A 22,242-nucleotide genomic window follows, 5' to 3' on the forward strand; every position below is an offset into this window, starting at 1 on the left:
CTGATCCCACAACCCTGAGATCATGACCTAAGCAACCAAGTTGGTCACTCAACTGACTGAGCTACCCCAGGTGCCCCTGTTTGATATCCTCTTCTAAAACTAAACACATGCCCACTCTCTGACCCAGGAATTCCACTTCTAGGCATTTAAGATAATTTACTTTCTTAGTTTAAGTCACACATATGCCTGACACATCTAGTAGCAAAACTTCATACCTCATAAAGCTGTTTTCTAGACTTTTTCTATATCATTTTAATTTACAAACTCAGGAGTATAAATTTAAACAAAACAAATTTTAAAGACTTGCCTTTGATTTGAAGCATACCACTTTTACAGATGTGGTAACTTATCTATCAAATATTTATATTTATTGCATTTATCAATAATTACTATTAAGGAAAAGCAACTGTGGGCAACAAATTGAAGGAATATTTTGTAGAGATCCAACACAACAAAATAACAGCTCAACAAAATTTTAATGTAATTTTAAGTGTCTAAGGCACCAAAGAAATATTTATTGCAACTATAAACCACAGCCAAAAACAAATCACAGCCACCCTCCTTACAATATTCTTTGTAATCTTTTTTCCTCTTTCACACCACAGCTGCCCAATAATGTTTTTCTCCTCTTCTAAATTCCAAAAACTACTCCAATCAACTCAGCCAAAATAGAATTCCAGTTCCTTCTTTCTGTCTATATCTCTGTCTGTCTTTCTCTAGTACTCTCCCCATGTATGATTTTAATCCTTCTGATCTTTGGGCTTCTATGCATTTTCACTTCCTATACTCTTTCCTTAATGATGGGCAATAGTGTCAGCCTGGAGGTTTTCACAGTGACCAGTTTTTCTCTAGTGATTAGTTGAACCCAATAACCACAATTTAAGACCTAATGACAAAGTTTGAATTAGCAATGGACTTGCAGACCAAGTCCTGACACAGATAGCAGAAGTTTCTAGATGCTTCTGGGAAAAGATTTCCATCTTCTCAAAAGAGATCTAAGAAAGTGAAGAGCTTTCTATGCCCGTATATACTTACAAATGCTGTAGTCATCTTTCATCAGTGTGGGGAAGAAGCAAGCATGTGATGATATTAGGCAGTTCTGAGTCAATCAGTCTGAACATCTGCCTGCCAATGGACCACCATTAATTCCTATGTTAATTAAAAAAAAAAAAAAAAAACAAACAACAACAACAACAAAAAAAAAAAAAAAAAAAAAAACAGGGCAGCCCAGGTAGCTCAGCAGTTTAATGCCAGCTTTGCCCAGGGTGTGATCCTGGAGACCCGGGATCGAGTCCCACATTAGGCTCCCTTCATGGAGCCTGCTTCTCTCTCTGCCTGTGTCTCTCTGCCCCTCTCTCTCTTTCTGTGCCTCTCATGAATAAATAAATAGAATCTTTAAAAAATCATAAAATAAAACTATTGTTCAAACTAAAAGAAGTGAAGGTTATTGTTTATAATAGAATGTTTCCTACTTGAAATAAGAGATCCTTATAATAAAGCTGAAGCATGATTGAACAGTAGGGTATATTTCTTAGAAGAGTGGGAGAATGTGTATGGGGTGAGACCATATGATATGAAGGGGACAAGGTATGAAGGGGAATGACCAATTCCCCCATAGAAATCTGAAGGAGTGAGGAGGAAAAGACCATAAAAGGTCCAGCACTATGTTGTGTTTCTAAAACAATAAAAGTGATTATTTCATTTAATGAAATAAAAGATAAAGATGTGTTTTCTTAATCATCAAGTGAACATCACAATTATATAATAAGTTAATATAAAATATTACTCTTTAAACATTCCAGAGGTTTTTTTAAAGATTTATTTATTCATGAAAAACACACAGAGACACAGAGGGAGAGGGAGAAGCAAGCTCCACGCAGGGAGCCTGACGTAGGACTGGATCCTGGGTCTCCGGGATCAGGCCCCTGGCTGAAGGTGGCACTAAACTGCTGAGCCACCCTGGCTGCCCCCATTTGAGAGTTTTTAAACAAAGTCTAGCTTCATTCTGTATAATCCACATAACATTTGCTTATAAAGTTTTAGTATTTTCTTTCCAAATTGATAGATATCTAAAACAGCCTCAGTAACAAGTCTTTAATTATCACAATTATGTATTAATGAAGAAAAATTAACCTATCTAAATTAACCCATCTCTATTATTCAGTGGCTAGAGTGCAGTTTAGATGTTTGAAAATGTGCTCTCTTAGAACAAGATAAAACTAATTATGCTTGTGTGTTAATGGGCAAATTAATTTTATGTGGTCAATATTGTTTTAAACCTCACACTTAATTATTTTACAGGCATAAGAGTTTTCTGAAGGGTGTGACATGCTGCTATATCTTATTTGACAGATGAAATTTTGGTATTGTTGAATTCTCAAATGAAGCTTTTAAGAAAACACATTTTTTAATTTTGCTGCATTTTTGTTATAATTGAATTCTGTCTATACAATAAGACAATTGCCAGTTGGGGATGTAGTTCTCTATAGAAAAAATCAAACCTTCGGCTACATCTCACTATTTTTCTAATTGCCTTAGGCTGGCTTACATATTAGAATAACGGAGTAATCCATACATCTTACAAGCATTGTTTACTTTGCTATGTTTGCATTTATCTAGTAGATGAAATATTCAGATGCATAGATATCTTAATCTTTAAATGAGTATTTGATCTCAAGAACATACATCATCAATTTATTTCCTGGAACTTATTATGACCATTTGTTTGTAATATTCATGGATTTTGTATTTTCAAACTGAAAAAGTCTGAGATTTTTCAAATTATGATAGTAACTAAAAATGTTTAACTTTCTTCCTTCTCATCTTCACAATGATGGAGTAAGATGAACTGAAATTTGGCCTTCTGTCTTAAACATCTAAACAAAATGTATTTAACTGTGTTCAGACAATAGACAACAGGGAGCGTGGGGTTGTAATACTGGGAAAAGGAAAAATGAGGTGAACCTAAGATTGTCCAGGCTTCATGCCAGGAGGCATATTCTGAATCATAGGGCAGGAAAGGAGATCAATAGAGTGTGACAGTCTTACTAAATTGAGGAGACACAGATCAGAGTTCATAGATGTAGCTGCAGGTGGTGGGATAGAGATCTAAAGAGAGGGAAATAGTCAAAAAAGCTTCAAAAGTCTGCATTCCCTTAAATCTTTATTGAATATTAAGATATTCATGTATAGGATCTAACTCCACAGGGTGATGCAGTAAGAGTGAGTAGCTAGAAGCTGAATTGTTCCCAGAAGTCACAAAGAGCTGGAAACTATTTCTGTCCCCACCAGATCACAAAGTCTTCAGTAATCAAATACAACATTTACTAGAAACTCCAGAGGGTCATGCTTAAATAATGAAGATAAATTACTCAGAGAGTAAATGTTATTTTAGATAATCTTAATAAAACATTAAAATAAGCCTCAAAATGATCATGCAGAACAAAAAGTAACTCAAGAGCAAACCAGAAAGAAAAAACAAACATTTATTTAAAGCAAGTCTAAAAAGTCCAAAAGACGTTCAACAATAATGTTACTAGACATGCTAAGAAATGGGAACATGTGAAAAATAACTAGAAGAGTAGAAAGAAATACAAAGATGATAGAGATAGTAGAATAAGTTTACAATACAATAAAGGTATTCAAAGTAAAATCGAGGTTTTCAAAAATACATGAAGATAATGAGGAGGGAAATGAAAGATATAAAAAAGATCCAAATTCACTATCTAAAATGAAAAATCTTTTTTTCATTTACTATAGTCCCACTTGTTATATTTGCTTTTGTCGATTATGCTTGTGGTGTCGTATTCAAGAAACCATTGCCAACACCAATGTCAAGAAGCTTTCTCCTATATTTTCTTCTAGGAGTTTTAGTTTCAGATCTTAAGTTTAAGTCTTCAATTTTATGCTTAATTTTGCATGTGGTATAAAGGTTCAACTTTACTTTTTTTGCAAATGGATAACTAGTTCTTCCAATATCATTTGTTGAAGAGACTATCTTTTCCACATTGTGTGTTCTTGGCAACCTTGTCAAAGATCAATTGACCATACATATATGCATAGGTTTATTTCTGAACTCTGTATTTTTTTTCTTGTGGTCTATATGTCTGTCTTAATGCCACTTCCAGATGTAAAGAAAACATATATACACATATACTAGCAATATTATTCAGCTCTTAAAAAAAAAACATGGAAATCCTGTCATTTGTGACACATAGAAGAACCTGGAGGACATCCTACTAAGTCAAATAAATTCCATCACAGAAGGACAAATACTGCAAGATTCCACTTACATGAGTTCATTAAAGTAGTCGAACTCAGAAGGGAATACAATACTATCAGAGCTGGAGGGTGACAAAATGGGGAGTTGTTATTCAGTGGCTATGAAGCTTCAGTTATGCTGAGTAAGTTCTATAGATCTTCTGTTCAACATAGTATCTATAGTTAATGATACAGTATTGTGCACTTCAAAAACTGTTAAGAAGCCACTTGGACAGATCTCACATTGTTTTCAAACACACACACACACACACACACACACACACACACACACACACGGACCAAAAAAATCCAAAATGAAAAGCTACAACTAACGGAAAGAAAGAATTTCTAGGAAAAGCTGGATATATCTGTTACCTTAATTGACGTGATGGTATTATAGGCGTTTGCATGTCCAAATTCATCAAATGTCACACATTAAGTATATACAGTTCTTTGGATATCAGCTAAAATTCAATGAAGCTATTAAAAAATAAATGAATAAAACAAAAAAGCCACTGGGTATGATTAATAGCATAGTACACTCTGAAAAATAAATTATTAATAAACTTGAAAAGCAATGGAAATTATTCACATAGAGCATAAATAGGGAAAAGGACAGAAAAAAATGAAAAGTTTTAGTAATCTGTGGGCCTGTAGCATGTGGTTGAACATATGTGGGATTGAAGCCCAAGAAGGCCAGGGTAGAGAGAGAATATCTTTTTTCAAATCTGATGAATAATCAAAACCATGAACTCTATGCATCAAATAAATTCAACAATATGAAAGCAAAATAAGTAGAAAAACAATCATAAAAGTTAACAGAAGCTTCTGCCAAAAAGAAATAAAAACAAACAATCAAACAAACAAACACACTCCAGAAGGGATAGCAATATTATCTTTAAGGATAAAATAAAGAACTTGTCAATATAATACATTTTTATTCTTATGGATATAAAATTTGTTTTATATCCAATTAAAATATATTTTAAAATGAAGAGAAAAAAGACCTTTTTTAGATGATCGGAGCTAAGGGAAGTTTTTGCCAGCAGACTTTCACTATGAAAAATGTTGAATTTTGACAAGAAACCTTAAAGAAAAAAATGACAGCAGATTAACATATGGAGTTATGCAAAAGGATAGAATATAAGTGGTAAATATTTGGGTAAATATATACAAAAGTACCTTTTCACTTATCAATGTTTAAAAGATAATTTGTTTTTAGCAATTATTTTAAACAAATAATCTAATTACAAAATGGGTGGAGGACCAGAATAGACAGATATTTTTCCAAAGAAACATACAGATGGCCAGCAGACACATGAAAGGATGTTCAACATCACTAATCATCAGGGAAATGTAAATCAAACCACAATGAGATTTAATCTCACATCTGTCAAAATGCCTAGAATCAAACACAAGAAATAACTAGTGTTGGTGAACATGTGAAGAAAAGGAGCCACTGGGCACTGTTGGTGGGAATGCAAGTCAGTGTAACCATTGTGGAGAACAGCATGGAGGTTCCTTAAAAAATTAAAAATAGGGACGCCTGGGTGGCTCAGCAGTCAAGAGTCTGTGTCTACCTTTGGCTTAGGGCGTGATCCTGGAGTCCTGGCATTGAGTCCCACATCAGGCTCCCTGCATGGAGCCAGCTTTTCCCTCTGCTTGTGTCTCTGCCTCTCTCTCTCTTTGTGTCTCTCATGAATAAATAAATAAAATCTTTGTAAAAAATTAAAAATAGAATTACCATATGATCTGATAATTCTATTACCGGTTATTTACCCAAAGAAAACAAAACACTAATTTGAAAAGATATACACACCTCTATGTTTATTATGGCATCATTTACAATAGCCAAGATATGGAGCAATCTGAGTGTCCATCAATAGATAAATGGTAAAAGAAGATGTGAAAAAATACACACATACATACAGTGGAATATTACTCAATCATAAAAAAGAATGAAATCTTGCCATTTGCAACTACATAGATGACCTAGAGGGTATAATGCTAAATGAAATAAATAAAATAGGTCAGACAGAAAAAGACACTTACCATATGATTTCATTCATATGTAGTACATAAGAAAGGAAGCAAGCAGATGAGGAAAAAAAGACAACAACAACAACAAAAAAACAGACTCTTATTAAACACAGAAAACAAACTGGTAGCTCCAAAGGGGAAGTGATAGGGGGATGAGTGATACTGATAAGGTTTTCAAAAAGAAGAAATAAATATTATTCCTTTCAAAAATAATTTTTAAAGATTTTATTCATTTATTCATGAAAGACACAGAGAGAAAGAGAGGCAGAGACATAGGCAGAGGGAGGAGAAGCAGGCTCCATGCAAGGAGCCTGATACAGGACTCGATCCCGGGAATCCAGAATCACACCCTAAGCCAAAGGCAGATGCTCACCTGCTGAGCTACCCAGATATCCCTAAAAATAAATTTTAAAATAACAGTGTATCTATATAGAATAGAGATGTATCATATGTGGAACTAAAATCTCTATTAAACAAACAACATGACGAAAGGAGGAAGAAATATATTGACGTAAAATTTTTACATTCGACATAAAATGGCATAATATTATTTGAAGGAATACTGTGATAAGTTAAAGATGCGTAGTTTAAAGGTTAGACTAATCACTAAAAAAATACAACTCTGATATTCGAAACACTATCGATAACAAGTTTTAGTGAAGATAAAGTCAAATAAAATATTTTATGAACACTTGATCAAAAAGAAAACCCTGTTAATTCAAAATATTCAATCTAAAATAAGACAGGAAAAGGAGAAATAGCTTAAAAAGAATAGAGAGAGCAAATGGAAAATAATGGTTGGAATGATAGCATTCAGACCAACCACACTGATAATCTAAGTAAAATGACCTAAAAATCCTCATTGAAAAGTAAACATTGCCTTATCGTATTAAAAAGTAAGAACTAAAAAATAAAAATAAAAAAAAATAAAAAGTAAGAACTAGTTATACTCTTTCTGTAAGATAATAATGTTTAATATAAAAATAAAATAGGCTAAAAATGAACAATGGAAAATACATAACACAAACACTATTTATAAGAAATTGAAAGTTGCTGTGTAATATCATTCAAAGTAGACTTCACAAGAAAAAATATCACCAGCCTGTTGGTCATTGAAAAAATGTGACTGCCAGTTGAACAGGACCCAGGTGACTAGAAGCTCCTTACCACCTCCCCTATCCTTGGAATGTGAGTTTCGTTTGCCTTCCCATTCCCAGAAACTGCTCCAAGGACTTAAGCCTTTAGATAGTGATGTGGTATAGGGAACACCTGCACAGTATACACGACTAAACCCAGTTAGCCTCTTCAGAAACCTTTAAGATTTGGCAGGCAGATGCAGAGATACATTCATCTTCCTGCTGCCCAAGACCAGCCTCAGATGTAAGTTTCCTTTGCTTATTAAAACCGCCACCTACCAACCTGGAGTGCTCTACCTTTTTCTCTGTTCTCTCCCTATCCTCTGCATATGGAGATCAGTTTCAGATTACACCCAGGGAAGCTCCTGAGAGGGTTTCAAACCAACACAGGCATAAAGAGGGGCATTTCACTATGATAAAAGAGTCAATTCAACAAGCAACTGTAACAATTCCAAATATATACATCCCTAATAACTGAATTTCTAAATACATAAAAGCAAAAATTCAAAGAAGTAAAAGAAGAAATAAACAATTTACAAGTATACGTGGAGATGCCAACATGTATTTCTAATCATCTCATTGATACAAAAATTACTCACAAAATCAATGTGAGTATAAAAGACTTGAATAACAGTATCAAACAGCTTAACATATTGATATCCCTAGAAAATTCCACCAAATGACCAACAAGAAGATAGTCCACATTATTTTCAGGGGCATATGGGGCATTCAACAACCTGAACACATGGATGATAATGAAACAAATCTCAATAAATTTTAAAAGATTAACATAAATAACTGACCAAAACGGAAAAATAAATTAATAACAGGATAAAAATCAGACTCAACAAATGCTTTATAACTAAATGAAAGAGTTATAAAACAATCTGTGGTCAAGATATCTATATTTTAAACAAAGAGCAGTTGACAAAAATGGATAGAAAATAAATGAAATAGAAACTAAATGTACTAACTAAAGTAGCACCGAGCCAAGGTACCTTCCAAGTCATGTGCTATTAAATCTCTTAGGAAAAATTAACTACTATTTATTTAAATCTTTGTAGAGATAATTTTCACAAAATTGGAATCATCTAATTTATTTCTAAATCTACCATCTGTTTTGTAACAACCCAATTAGTTATGCATACACACAGGTAAAATTAAAAGCTTTTTCCATTTATAAATATTAATGAATAATTCCCAATAGAATACTAACAGCTTTAATCTAACACTATATTTCAAAATGTATCATATAGGATTTATGCTAGAAATGTAAGTCCAGTCAAAGAAGGATAGATCCAAATGCCTTTTCAGTGAATTATTTCTTAAGAGTAAAAAAATGTCTGAAGCATAAATCATCATAACTTGGATTTAATAAACCTATTAAGACTTGATAAACTGAAATGGAGGTTGTATAGGTCTAAGGTACATCAGCACACATACTGCTCTGTATATGTGAAATAATCTAAAATACTGATTTGAGAAATTAGTATGTTTAAAAATCTATTGATATTAGTGGTTCTGTTTCTGGCAATGACATAGATGCTTCAAATGGACATGGGCAACAGCTATAAATTCTGAATAAAACCCAAACCAAACAACCACTAGAAAATTAACGAAAATGGGCAGGATATTGAGAAGATTCTATGATTGAAACAAAGGAATGAAGTGTCATAAACACTGGCTCGAATGCAGGCTGTGGTTAGCACCATAGAGGACAGATGGCTAGAACTACACAGAATCCTACAGGTTACTACTGTGAAGAACCAGAGGGCAGGATTTGGGGTAAACAGAGTAGCTAAAAATCAAGAGTAGAAATCCCAGAAAGGATAGAACCTGTGAAAGTGTTGGTTGTCCATGGCAGAATAATAAATATATATCTTAATATCTAAAACCAACAATAATCAATGAAATTTGTCCTTTACAGTTCTATGGGTTGAATGAGTAAACCTAAGCAACTCTCTAGACATCTCTCATATAATTTCAGTTAGATGGAGGGTGGGATTAATGTCATCTTTAAGGCTGTCACTTACACAGCTGTTGGTTGATGTTAGCTGCCAATGCCAATCTCAGCACTGTTGTCCAAAACCAACAAAAACGGTATTAACCTTTATCACTTGCTCTTGGAAATTATGTTGCATCACTTCTGTGTTAGGATTGCTCAGGTGAAAGAAAATCAAGTACATACACATGAAGAGATTTATTATAGGAATTGGCTCACCTGATTATGGAGGCCTAGAAGTCCCAAGATTTGTTGCGGAAAAGCTAGAGAACCACGAAAACCAATGGTGTAATTCAGTTGAAGTCCAAAGCCAGAAGGATCAGAAGTACTAGGATCTGAGTGCAGGAGAAGACAGATGTCCCAGCCAAGAGAATACATTCACCTTGCCTCTACCTTATTGGTCTATTCAGGTTCTCAACAGACTGGGTGACACCCACCAGCATTGGTGAGAGTGATCTTCTATACTCAGTCTACTGATTCAAATGCTAATCTCTTCCCAGAGACACCCTCAGAGCTACACCCAGAAATAATGTTTACTAGCTATTTGCACCTTTCTTAGCCCAATCAAGTTGACATATGAAATTAACCTTCACAACTTCCATGTGAATCTCAACCCTGCCCAAATTTAAGGAGATCCTTACCTCTTGATGAGTGTGTTTCTACACCATCTTGTTATAAATATCTATAGAGTAGTGTGGTGTAGTGGCCAGAATAATGACCCTTTGATAAAATGTTCAGATCCAAATCCCTGGAACCTGGGAATATGTTACCTTATATAGCAAAAGGGACTTGTAGATGTGATTAAGAAGCTGGCCATGGAAGATTATCCTGGATTATCCAGAAGAGCCCAAACTAATCACATGAGTTATTCAAAGTGGAGAGGCTTTCCTTGTGATGGTCAGAGAGAGAGATGGCCACAGAAGGAGGGTCAGAAAGATGTAGCAATGCTGGTTTTGAAAATGGAGGAAGGGAGACTCCGGTGGTAGAGTGTGGGAAAGACTCTAGAAACTGGACGAGAAAATGGATTCTCCTCATAAAGCCTCTGGAAAGGAAGTCAGTCCTGCCAACAAGTTGATTTTACCCAGTGATACCTTATTGGATTTCTAAGAACTGTAAGATGATAAATTTGTATTGTTTTAAGCCAGTGAAATTTGTGGTAATTTGTTATAGCAGCAACAGAAAACTAAAACAGGATATTTCCTAAGGATCATTTTGGCACATAGGAGAGCCTTGACATATAAATCCTGTTCAAATCCCAGTTGATCCCTAAACTAGGCATGCACTAGGCAGACAATAAATAGCCGCAATAAGACCAAAATAACTGAAGAGACTTTCTAGTTCCTGCCCTTTCAAGGGGCACAGAGTTTGTAGTTTGAATCCAGCCATGGTAACTTTTACGGGAGAAACTAAATGAATATTTTTCAGAGGCATGGAAGGAAATTTAGAGTCTCTATATAATGTTATTTTCAGAAGTAAGAATACAATCCAAATTTAAAGGACATGTTAAAAAAATAACATGACTCCTACTAAGGGAAAATGTCATCAATGAAGACTGATCATGAGATAATCTATATGCTGAATTAGCAGACACGTGTTTTAAAGTGGCAACTATATCGAGCAAAATAAAATGTTTAACATTGCCATAGTTAATGACTGTAATGGAAATCTCAGCAGAAAAGTAAAACCTGTAAAAATAAATAAATTGAAATTATAGAACATGCAAAAAAGAAATGGGTGGGCTGAAATAGAGATTGAACCTAACAGAATAAAGAGTCAATAAATTTGAAAACAGATCAATAAAAATCATCCTACAGGTAGAACACAAAATGAAAAAAAAAAAAGAAAAATAGAGTGTCAGTGACTTACAAGATAATATCAAAGATTTGATAATAGTGTAAAAGGAAAAAACAATCAAAAGAGAAGGAGAAAATGGGTCTGAAAAAGATTTGAAATAAATGGTCTAAAACCTCCCAGAAATAAGGAAATAGTGAAAATCTGAAAACTCTAAGCAGACGGAGTAAATCATAAATCAAATCTAAGTAAACTGAAAATAAAGGAAAAAATATTGAAAGCAGGCAGAGAAAGCAGAGAAAAATAACACATTAAATTCAGTGGATCCAGGATACAAATGACCTTTGTCCTGTCAACAGAAACAATCAAAAGAGATGTTATTAAGAATTCTATGTCCAGTGAAAATGGCCTTCAGTAATGAAGGTAAAATAAAGATATTTTTATATAAAATAAAACTAAAAGATCATGTTTCCATCAGAGATGCACTACAAGAAATAATAAAAGAAACTCTAGGGTAAAAGGAAAGGACACTAGGTGAAAATTCAAACCTGCAGGAAGAAAAATGAACAGTAGAAATGATAAATATCTGAATAAATATAAAAATACACTCTATTTTCTTCACAATTAAAATATATATATTACTGTTAAATGCCAAAGGAAAAACATAGTTTTGTCCAGTTTGTAATGTATGTAAATGTCATACATATGACAAGTAAAGCATATAAAAAGGGAAGTAAGTAAAGTAAGTCAATCAATCTTTTAGATGCAAGGTTCTTACGTTTTTCTCTGAACGGGTGTAATATTAGTTCCACACAGAACATGAAAGTTAAAAATATATTTTGCAAACTTTACAGAAATCCCTAAGGAAGCAATACAAAGAGTTATATTACAAATGCTATACATTAAAATGTGATTTTAAAAAAGTTATTTAACCCAAGAGAAGCCAGGAAAGAGGAAAAATGGGTAAGACAAACAGAATACCGGGTACAGTGGTAGACATCGCCTATATATCTCTTCCATTCCTGGATTCATATTCTTATCTCTTATTTCTAATTCACATCTAATTGCAGTTATTAATTTTTCAACTATTTTAAGTAATAGGGATTTTTTTTGTCTCCTAGTTTCAGTGAGAATATCCATAATTTTTCACATATACCAGTTACTCATTTTGAACTCCATTTCTCCTTCAAAGTAGTTATTTGGCATATCACACCCAAAATTTACATTGTCTTTATGGAAAAATTTCAATACTTGTAAATTTACTGCATGTAACTTTTTGGAATCCTGATAAATGCTGTTAAAAATCAATATACTTTGAGTACTTTAGGGAAGAATAATGTTACATGATGACTGGATAAAAAAAGTAAATGGAAATGATAAGTGAAGACTAGATCTTAGAACCATTCTCCCCTGGCATCTGTGCAGAAGGGAGCTGCTGAGTGAACGTGACCATTCCAACTGGAGGTAGACTGAATTTGTGGGAGCAGTAGAGGGAAAGGCAGGATTCAATGTTTTCAGAGTCCAAAACAGCTAAAACCCCATACCTCAGACAACTAAAACCTTGACTAGTTTTTCTGCAGGAACTGAAACAATATCGTAAATATTAGTTTGAAAGGGGGTGGTGGTGGGAGAAGGGATGAAGTGAGGGGGAAAAAAAAGTACTACAAACACATCTCTATATATCAGGATTGTAAATGCAATATAACACAGGGTCTATTACTTCTTGAAGACCTTTAGGAAGAATTCCTTAGTATTTCTTTTAGTGTGCTGCTTGCCTGCTTACTTCCTTCCTTTTCTCCTTCCTTCCTTCTTCTTTTTTTTTTTTTAACTTAGTAAAACGAATTTGAAGCTTACTGAGGTTTTCATTGGTTACTCTTGATTTTTTTCATTTTCTCTATGAGGCCTCAATTACCTCCACTGTAAATTCTCCTACCGCTAGGGTACAAAGAAACATAACTTGAATCAGTCAGAGTCCTGGCAAGGAAATAAATGGCATGCTCAAGTGGGCATTATCTGAGGAGCAATCAATGAAAACATTTTTTAAATTACAATCAAAATATAAGTAGACCTCAAAAGAGAAGGCTGCGCCCGAGGTTGAAGAAAGTTGGTGCCGTTGCTGCCTCTACTCTCAAAAGGTAAGGCAGGGAGCCATGTGTTTCCCAAAACCCCAGAAAGAGAGGTGACTGTGTGGAGAGAATTCCCTTTGGGGAGAGGGCACCCTCTGCAGAGAGGGTTCCCTGAACAGAGAGGGTCACCTCCCTGAGAAGTGGCAAATACATAAGGAGGGAGGAACAAGAAAATTAAATATCTTGAACTTCCTTTCCTCCCTTCCTCAAAGCTCCTATCCAGTCCTTGGTTGGCCAAAAAAGTAAAGAAGGCTGAGGATATTTGCACACATCACCTCTGCAGGCACAAACTTGCACAGCTCTGCATACAAAAGCAGAATTCTGTTCTGAGAAAGCGCTACAGAGAGCAAAACTCTCTCTCTCTCTTTAAACTTAAGTGGGCATAATCTTTTTAATATACCAGAATGGTTTCTCTATAGAGTATATCCCTTTTTATTCATTTTGACAACTTTCAAATAATATTAACTTGTCTATCGATAAGGCTAATTCATTCATTTAGAAAAAATCCCTTTTTTACATTTATAATTGTATATGCGATACTTGAGCTCTATATTACATAGCTATATGTCTATATGGTATTAAAAATGGCAGTTTTCCATTATGATTTCTGAAATTTGTAATGTAAATTTCATGAAAACTTTATACCAGCTTTAAATGATTTATGCCACACTCATTTCCTGCCACATGTCAATGACTTTATGTGGACTTATTATGTATGGCATTATAGGTTCTATTATATCATATATCATACTACATCATATCATGTTATATAAATTATATAAAAATTCTGCTTATCTTTATAAATTTGTTTTCTGTGTTTTCATTCTTTCCAAGTCTCTTCTTATCCATTGGAAATTTTTTTCTAATTTGCATCCTCTGAACAGACCATATGTCTTTTTAGTTGATGTTTTCATTTACATTAAAACAATTTTTTGGGTGCATAATCCTTTCTAGTCTGTCATATGCCTTTGAAAGCTTCATTAATTCTTTTAGGCCACTAGCAAATTACTACTTCAGTGCACCAAATGGTCCTCTTGTCACCTAAAATAGTTTATGTGGCTTCAAAAATAGTCCAACTTGCTCTCAAAAACTAGCTTACCACTGAGAGGCTGACTGTGAGAAAGAAAAGCACAATTCATAGAACATTATTACTTGCCAGTGATTTAGTCTTCTCTCTCATGGGTGGGAGCTGAGGAAATGCATGCTAGGACCCATGGAATCTCAATATAAACAGTGAATACACGTGTCTGCCAAAGAAAGCAGAATTCCATTTACTTCCATGAAAATTGAGTATCCAAGTATCTACATGGAAGTAAGGACAGAAATCATATGGAGCTTCCCCTAGGCGATGCAATGACTTGCATACTATTAGACATAGAGCAACTGAAGCTTTTCCAAAAAATGATGAAAATGAAAGATATTTACATTCAATAAGGTTGAGATAGCTCCAAAGAGTCAATCTAGAAGGAATCCCCTAAGATAAGGGAAACAATAAATAGAATAAATTAGAATATTTCAACAATGCAAGCAACACAATTTATTTTAAACAGTTGAACAAATAAGTTGGTTGTGTATTTATATTAGGGAAGAATTTCTAAAATACAAACTAATAGCTGATCACTTGGAGAGATATTTGTCCTTTAGCTGCAAAGGGCATTATTTTTAATCATCAAAAGATTCCTTCTCCAAATATTTATTGAGAGTCAGTAGTGTTCGAGTTGATATAACAACTGCATGTTCTGCCCTAGAGAATCCTCCCATCTAGGAAAGAAGATAGATCTTTTATATTATAAATATGTGAGATAAAAATGCTAAATATTATTACATTATTTCCTAGATGTATGGTATATTTATTGGGCCCATGTGGGTTATCCTATACTTTTAGTCTACTCTTTTCAAAATAACATTTATTTTATTATAAAAAATCATTGACCATCTTGACTCCTAATAAAAGCTTTGTAGAAGATTCCACCACTGATTAACAGAAATTACATGTGCTTAGTTGTAATAAGGCAGGTACCTTACACCAGGGTTTGATGTAGTTCAAGACTAATTATACTTCCCAATTCCTACAATTATGTCTCTACAATTTAATTGAACAATTTGCAGATCACAGCCTAGAGTTTTCCTCCTCAGCTATGTTCTCTTTCATGGTATGTTTGTCTGTGTGTCTATCATATATTTACATAGTTATAAAAATAAATCATATTAAACAGCATATTATATTAAATTGTGGCAGGATACAGAAGGAAGTTGAAATAGATGATAAAAACTCAGGTTTGAGTATTTTTTTTAACTATTTTATTTATTTATTCATTCAAGAAAGAGAACACTAGAAGAGGAAGGAGCAGAGAGAGAAGCAGACTCCCTACTGAGCAGGGAATCCAACACAGGGCTTGATCCCAGGACCCTGGAATCATAACCTGAGCTGAAGGCAGATGCTAAACCAACTGAGCCACCCAGATACCCCTCAGATCTGACTATTATGACATCTCTGAGGACGTGCCACATAATTACATAAAAATGAACAAACTCTTCATACTTTATAAATTGTGCTTGTTTTCACTGAATAATATATTTTACACATTTTCCTAACAGCTTTTACTGGCCAACCTCGTTTATTCCAAAAGTAGCAGGATAAGAATGTACCATCATTTATTTAATTAATACACATTCAGTAGGTAGTTGTGTTGTACCAAACTTTTACTATTGTTTGGCATTAAAGCAATGTTAAAAAAAGGCAAATAAAGCAATGTTAATAATGTGTGTGCTTGCACATATATTCAGCAAATGTTTATGAGTATATTTTAGAAGTAAATTAATGTGGCTGTTTTTATCAAAAGTAGAGGCAGGTACATTTTTCAATTTGCGCAATTAATGATAAATAACTCTTAATAAACTTTAGACCGTTTTACAAGTCTCCTAACATTATGCAAAAATCCCTACTTCCCCAAGACCTTGTTAATTTGATGATCACCAAAATTAATTTAGTTTAAATAGGAAAATTCCTGAGCCCATTATTATTTTCTTCTTTCCCAAGAAACTTCTGATAGTATGTCAGAAATATGTTACAAAATAAACTTTATTTTTAAACCTCTCATCTTTATTAAGGAGTGGTAACAGAAAAAGTGCAAGAAAAGAGGAACCCGGTTGAAAAGCACACAAGCTATGTAATGCACCACTATCAAAAGCCACCTGTGATCACAGCCAGATGATTTCATTGGGAGTTGGAGTTTGTAGAGCAGGTATTCGTGGTTCAGTCAGTATGAAGCTCAAAGGAAATAAGCTCTAGTTTTGAGAACACAGATATCAAGGGGTCAAATGTTGGAATGGCTGTCATGTCGGCACTGACAAGCAAAGGAGAAGGGTGTCTTCCTTTCAATGCCCATCCTTCCTTTCTTCCTTCTTTTATTCCTCTAATATATATTGTGGCTTCACACACAAATACCTATTTTTTTATACATCATCATCTCTCTCTTCTATTTTTTATTTTAATCTTATTTCATACTACTTTGATAGTATTATCCACCAACCCACCCCCTCTACACTCTTACAGAAAAGTATATTATTGAAAGATTAGTCCCATGACAGTTCAACTGATTCAACCAATCTTTTCTTTAAAAGAAAATAATGACAACAAATAATAGTTGTCTTTTGCTCTCTACTGCCTCAGAATAGCTCTTTTTTTAGTGAGGGTGAGTTATATATTCAAACCACACTTAATTTGACAAGATCAGAACTAAATTGCTTTTCTGAGTAGTCCTGATTACAGCATATTGTGCTAAACTATTATGTCTAACTGTGTAATCAAATACACTATAAACTGTCTTTTCTCTGAAGCATGCCAAAGCCATACAAAAAGGAAGTGGATAAGAAATATGCAGGTACAAATGCAAGCAGTTTACTTGGGAAACACACACGTGATGTTATACAAGGCATTTCTTCCAGAATCTGATCAAATAAAGTTCTAAATGCAGACCTGGGCAGACAAAGCAGTGCATTATATTAGCACAGTATTACGAAACACCACAAAGACAAATAGAGAAGTCATCTCAAAACCCGGCAATTTATACAATGTGTGTGCAGCTAGATAATGTAAAGCGCAATTTTTTGACAACAGATCTAATGGAGTAATATTACAGGCACCCACAGCATATTTTAGCGTGTCAATTCTCCAGAAATAAACCAGGACCTCTTTTGAATGAGAATAGTAGGTACTTCTCTATTCACTGGAAAATAATCTAAGACTTCAATATTTTGGTTTAAGTACATTCTGAGTGCCTTTATCTCATCAAATGCTCCCATGAATTAATTTGGTTTAAGCAAATTGTACAGAATAATGAGAGCCCTCCAAGTCAAGTTTAACATATGGCAGTGTCCTCCTGAGTTGTTTTCATATATGTTAAGGAGAGCAACCATTTAAGATCTCCGAAGATGCTAAAATAAAAGTGTATAATCACAGTGTCTATTTATTACTTCTCCTTGATTAAATGAATATCCTTGTGTTTTTAAACTAAATATACAAATCATGGCCTCTCTGGAACAGTCACTGGTGGTAAAAAGGCACCCAGAAATCATATAGAAAGTGTAATGATTATTTTACAGAGACTTATTCTCCAGTGGCCTAGAATGATGCTAAATCATTTTCCAAGCACAGGGACAAGAAAGTATAAAAAGCTTGAGAGTACCACTTGTTGAAAAAGAACGGGTCTAGAAGTAAAGAAAACTGATTTATATGATGTTCTCCAGCATAACTTTCTATATGATCCTATCAAAATCACTCCAAATTTCTAGTCTCAGTTGTGTTCTCCTAAATACTCATCATTGTTAAGGTTTACTTCTATCTCTGTGGTAATTTAATTTTATACCTAACTCTAGGAATGTGGACATTTGAATAGGCATCCTTTTCTATTATCTCAGATAATAGTAAAGACCACACTTAGGAGAAATTTTATAAAATCCTTTAAAGAGCTTAATGTTTGAGACTTCACTATGATGCATTAATTTATTAAAATCTATCTTTAGGGATCCCTGGGTGGTGCAGCGGTTTGGCGCCTGCCTTTGGCCCAGGGCGCGATCCTGGAAACCCGGGATCGAATCCCACGTCGGGCTCCCGGTGCATGGAGCCTGCTTCTCCCTCTGCCTGTGTCTCTGCCTCTCTCTCTCTCTCTGTGACTATCATAAATAAATAAAAATTAAAAAAAAAAATTTAAATCTATCTTTAATATCCTACACTGTCATAAGACAAAACCGCAGTAGAACTTCTAGGCATATATAAGTAGATTTAACTTTTCACAACACAGAAATAATAAATTCAATTATAAATACAAAGATTTGAACAGATGTAGAGTTGATAAAAATTTGGTTTCAAAATATAACTTCCAATCCTTAAATTATTTACAATAAGTAAATAAACAGGCAAACTTGTCTTAAATTTCAGGCTGTTAAGACTGTATCAGTACATATAAAGATGAAAGTCTTAATGATAAATAGGTACATTTCATTGGTAACAAAAGAAAACAAATACTTAGATATATATCTAACAAAACAAGATTTACATGAGGGAAATTACAAACTCTTAAAAAAAACAAAAATAAAAAATCTAAATAAACAGATTTTGCATGCTCATGGATAGGAAGATTCAGTATTATTAAGATGTTGGTTCTTCCCAAGTTGATGCATAGATTTAACACAATCCAAATCCAAATCTCAACAAGATGTTTGTTCATACGGACAATCTGATTCCAAAGTTTATACAGAAATTCAAAAGACACAGAAGAGCCAACCATATTAAAGAAAAAGAACAAAGCCTGAGGACTGCTGCTACTCAACTTCAAAACTTACTATAGAGCTACAATTAGCAAGACAATGTGGTATTGGTGAAAGAAAGGACAAATAGGTGAGTGGGACAGAATAGTGAGCCCAGAAATAGACCCACACATGTATAGTCAACTGACCTTCAGTAAAGGAGAAAAGACAATTCAATGAAGAAAGGATATCGTCTTTTCAATATATTATGCTGGAGCACCTGGGTAACCACATGCCAATCATCATCATCTAGACACAGACCTTATGCTTTTTCATAAAACTTAACTCAAAATGGGTTACAGACTTAATATAAATGCAAAATTATAAAAATTTCTATAAAAAGGAAGGATCCCAGGTGCTCCTGAGTTTGATGACAATTTTTTTAATATATGGTGCTGATTCCTGAAAGAAAAAAAGGTCAAGTTGGACTTCATCAAAAAAAAAAAAAACTGTTGTCCTGAAAGTGATGAAATGACACAAAAATTAAGAGAATGAAAGGACAAATCACAGATTAGGAGAAAAAAATGTAAAGTATATATATCCAGTAAAATCCAAAACAGTGAGAACACCAAATGCTGACTAGGATGTGGAGGAATGAAAACCCTCATTCATTGCTGGTGGGAATGCAAATGAGATAGCCACTTCAGAAGAAAATTGGGCAATTTCTTTAAAAACTAAACATAGTCTTTCCATACAATTCAGCAACAGTGGTCCAGGATATTTACCCAAGTGAGTTGCAAACTTATGTCCCCACAAAGCCTATATACAGATTGTATAAAGCAGATCTATTCATAATTGCCCTAAATTGGTAGCTAATTGGTGACTAATGAAACGAAGCATGATGCATCCCTACAATAGAATATTATTCAGAAGTATAAAGAAATGAGCTATCAAGATGTGAGAAGACATGGAGTCACCTTAGATAAATATCATTAAGTGAAATAAGCCAGTGTGAAAGGCTAGATACACTGTGTGATTCCAACCATATAACTTTCTGGAAAAAGGCAAAACTATAGAGACAATAAAAAGACCAGTGGCTGCAAAGGTTTGAGGCAAGGGAAGGAGGGATGAATAAGTAGAGCACAGAGGATTATTCGGGCAGTGAACCTACTCTATATAATACTATAATGGTAGGTATAAGACATTATGCATTTGACGCAATTCATAGAACTCTACGATACAAAGAGCAAATCCTCATACAAACTACAGGCTTTTGTTAAAAATAATTTATCAGTATTGGTCCATCGTAAAAAGAAGAATATCACACTAATACAAAATGTTAATAATAGGGGAAACTACGTGTGGGGACAGAGGGATTATAGGAACTCTCTGAACTTTCTCTTCAATTGTTCTGCAAACCTGAAACTTCTATAAAAAAAATAATAAGACTTTTTTTAAGAATGGGCTTTATTAAGAATTTTAGGGAAAAAATAGCTCAAAGTATGACATACAAGAATAAGCAACCATCTAAGGAGTATGTATCTAGTTTTTAAAAATCTAAAACAGGAAAATCAGAGAAGCTCCAAGAACGTTTACTGGATTATAGGCTTTTGGAATACAAGTGATATATAACTCTAGCTTTTCCATTTAGAATATTTTCTTTGTGAATATATAGAAGACTATTGCAAAGGGAAGAAGGGGATTTATGCTCAGAGAACAAAGCCCTGTGAGTTCATCACCTTCGTGTATATCTTCTAACAGTCAAAGAAACTAAGTATGTCATGGATTATTCAGATCAACACTTTGAAAATCAATGTACTCCCAAAGCTTATGTCCCTCTTCTGAGTTTCCCTAGGGTCTGTACCAAAAGTAACATTTGATCTCTTGAATAAACAGATAGTCTTTGTTTGTGACTCCAGATCAAAGCTAGTACACAGATGGGGAATCCCATGGGAAAGGAAGTGGAAAGAATTTGTAGCTCATACTAAGCTTGCTATATTTTCTGACTTTCTAACTGTCTGCAAAAAAACTACTAAATCACCTGGTTATCGACATGACTGTGAAAAAAATACTTTAGATATTTCTCACTGCATTCTGGTCTTAGAAAAAAAAATTTAAAACAACTTTTATGTTTTCATAAAAAAAAGCTTCTTTCTTGCTCTCCTCAATAAGCATAATCCTTGTTTTTTCACATTACCTTGCCCACAGGGAGGTATATTGGTTGTATGTTATCATGATTAAAAGCCTATGCTAATGCCCCTAAAAGGGTGCCATTGATTTAATAATGATAATTCAGAGTCTGCCTTTATCAAAATTGGTAAAAGACAACCCCTTTGGTGAGTGTGAATGCACACATGCATGTCACAAAGTGTTGATTAGTAAGTTGATTGCATTCTAGCTAGCTCGAAACTCGCTTGCCATCGCCAAGCACAACACAACATAAAAGGCACTTCCTAAACACCACACAATACAATCAGGTGGCTACAAGGAGAAACACACATAAATAAGACACTGTGGGCTTCCTTGAGAAGAGTGCTGCTATGGGAAAATGTGTTTTGTGCTCTTGAAAGCACACGGACAAAATGAACTTTTGGAATACAAGTCATTCTGGGCAAGGGGGACTGCCTGGAGGTGAAATTCTTACTGCACGGTGAGAGTAAAAAATTACTCTGAAATCCCATAGCTAGTTACTGGTTATGTCTGGTGTCTAGGTCACCTGCTCTCTAGTTCACTGCTCTTTCTACTGAATTTTACTGCTTTTGTTCTTGGTTTCTCAACTACCAAATCATATTTGACAAGTACCGCAGAAGGTTACCATTGCAGATCACTAGAGTTCATTTCCCTAGTACCTTGAATCAAAAGGAAAATAGGATAAAGAAAGTAGAGGGAAAATAATCCTGGTGTTCAAAGGAAAGTGCAGAAGGCTGTGCCTTTCCCAGGGCTACAGAAACCATTAATGTACACAGCTCCGGGAAAAATAGGCACTCTGTGCCACTGATGTTACTACTGATGTTAGAAAACTGTGTGTGTTGATGCAACATTGCTTGCTGGGTGTGCCTTTCCCTTGTAATGTTCTGTTTCACTTTTAGATTATCAAGGTTTTAAAGTACCTTGGTGGCAGATTAAGAAACAACTTTGA

General features: G+C 34.2%; 1 long non-coding RNA gene across 1 annotated transcript; it reads right to left on the reverse strand.

Annotated features, from left to right (window-relative positions):
* Positions 1–728: 728 nt before the first annotated feature.
* LOC121487208 lies at positions 729–5,349 on the reverse strand. The gene is made up of 3 exons (XR_005986795.1): positions 5,268–5,349; positions 4,636–4,740; positions 729–1,125 (listed from the first exon to the last, which is right to left on the reverse strand). It is a non-coding gene; the product is annotated as an uncharacterized LOC121487208 (long non-coding RNA).
* Positions 5,350–22,242: the final 16,893 nt, after the last annotated feature.

The sequence above is a fragment of the Vulpes lagopus genome, chromosome 3, assembly GCF_018345385.1.
Source record: "Vulpes lagopus strain Blue_001 chromosome 3, ASM1834538v1, whole genome shotgun sequence".
NCBI classification, from domain to species: Eukaryota; Metazoa; Chordata; class Mammalia; order Carnivora; family Canidae; genus Vulpes; species Vulpes lagopus.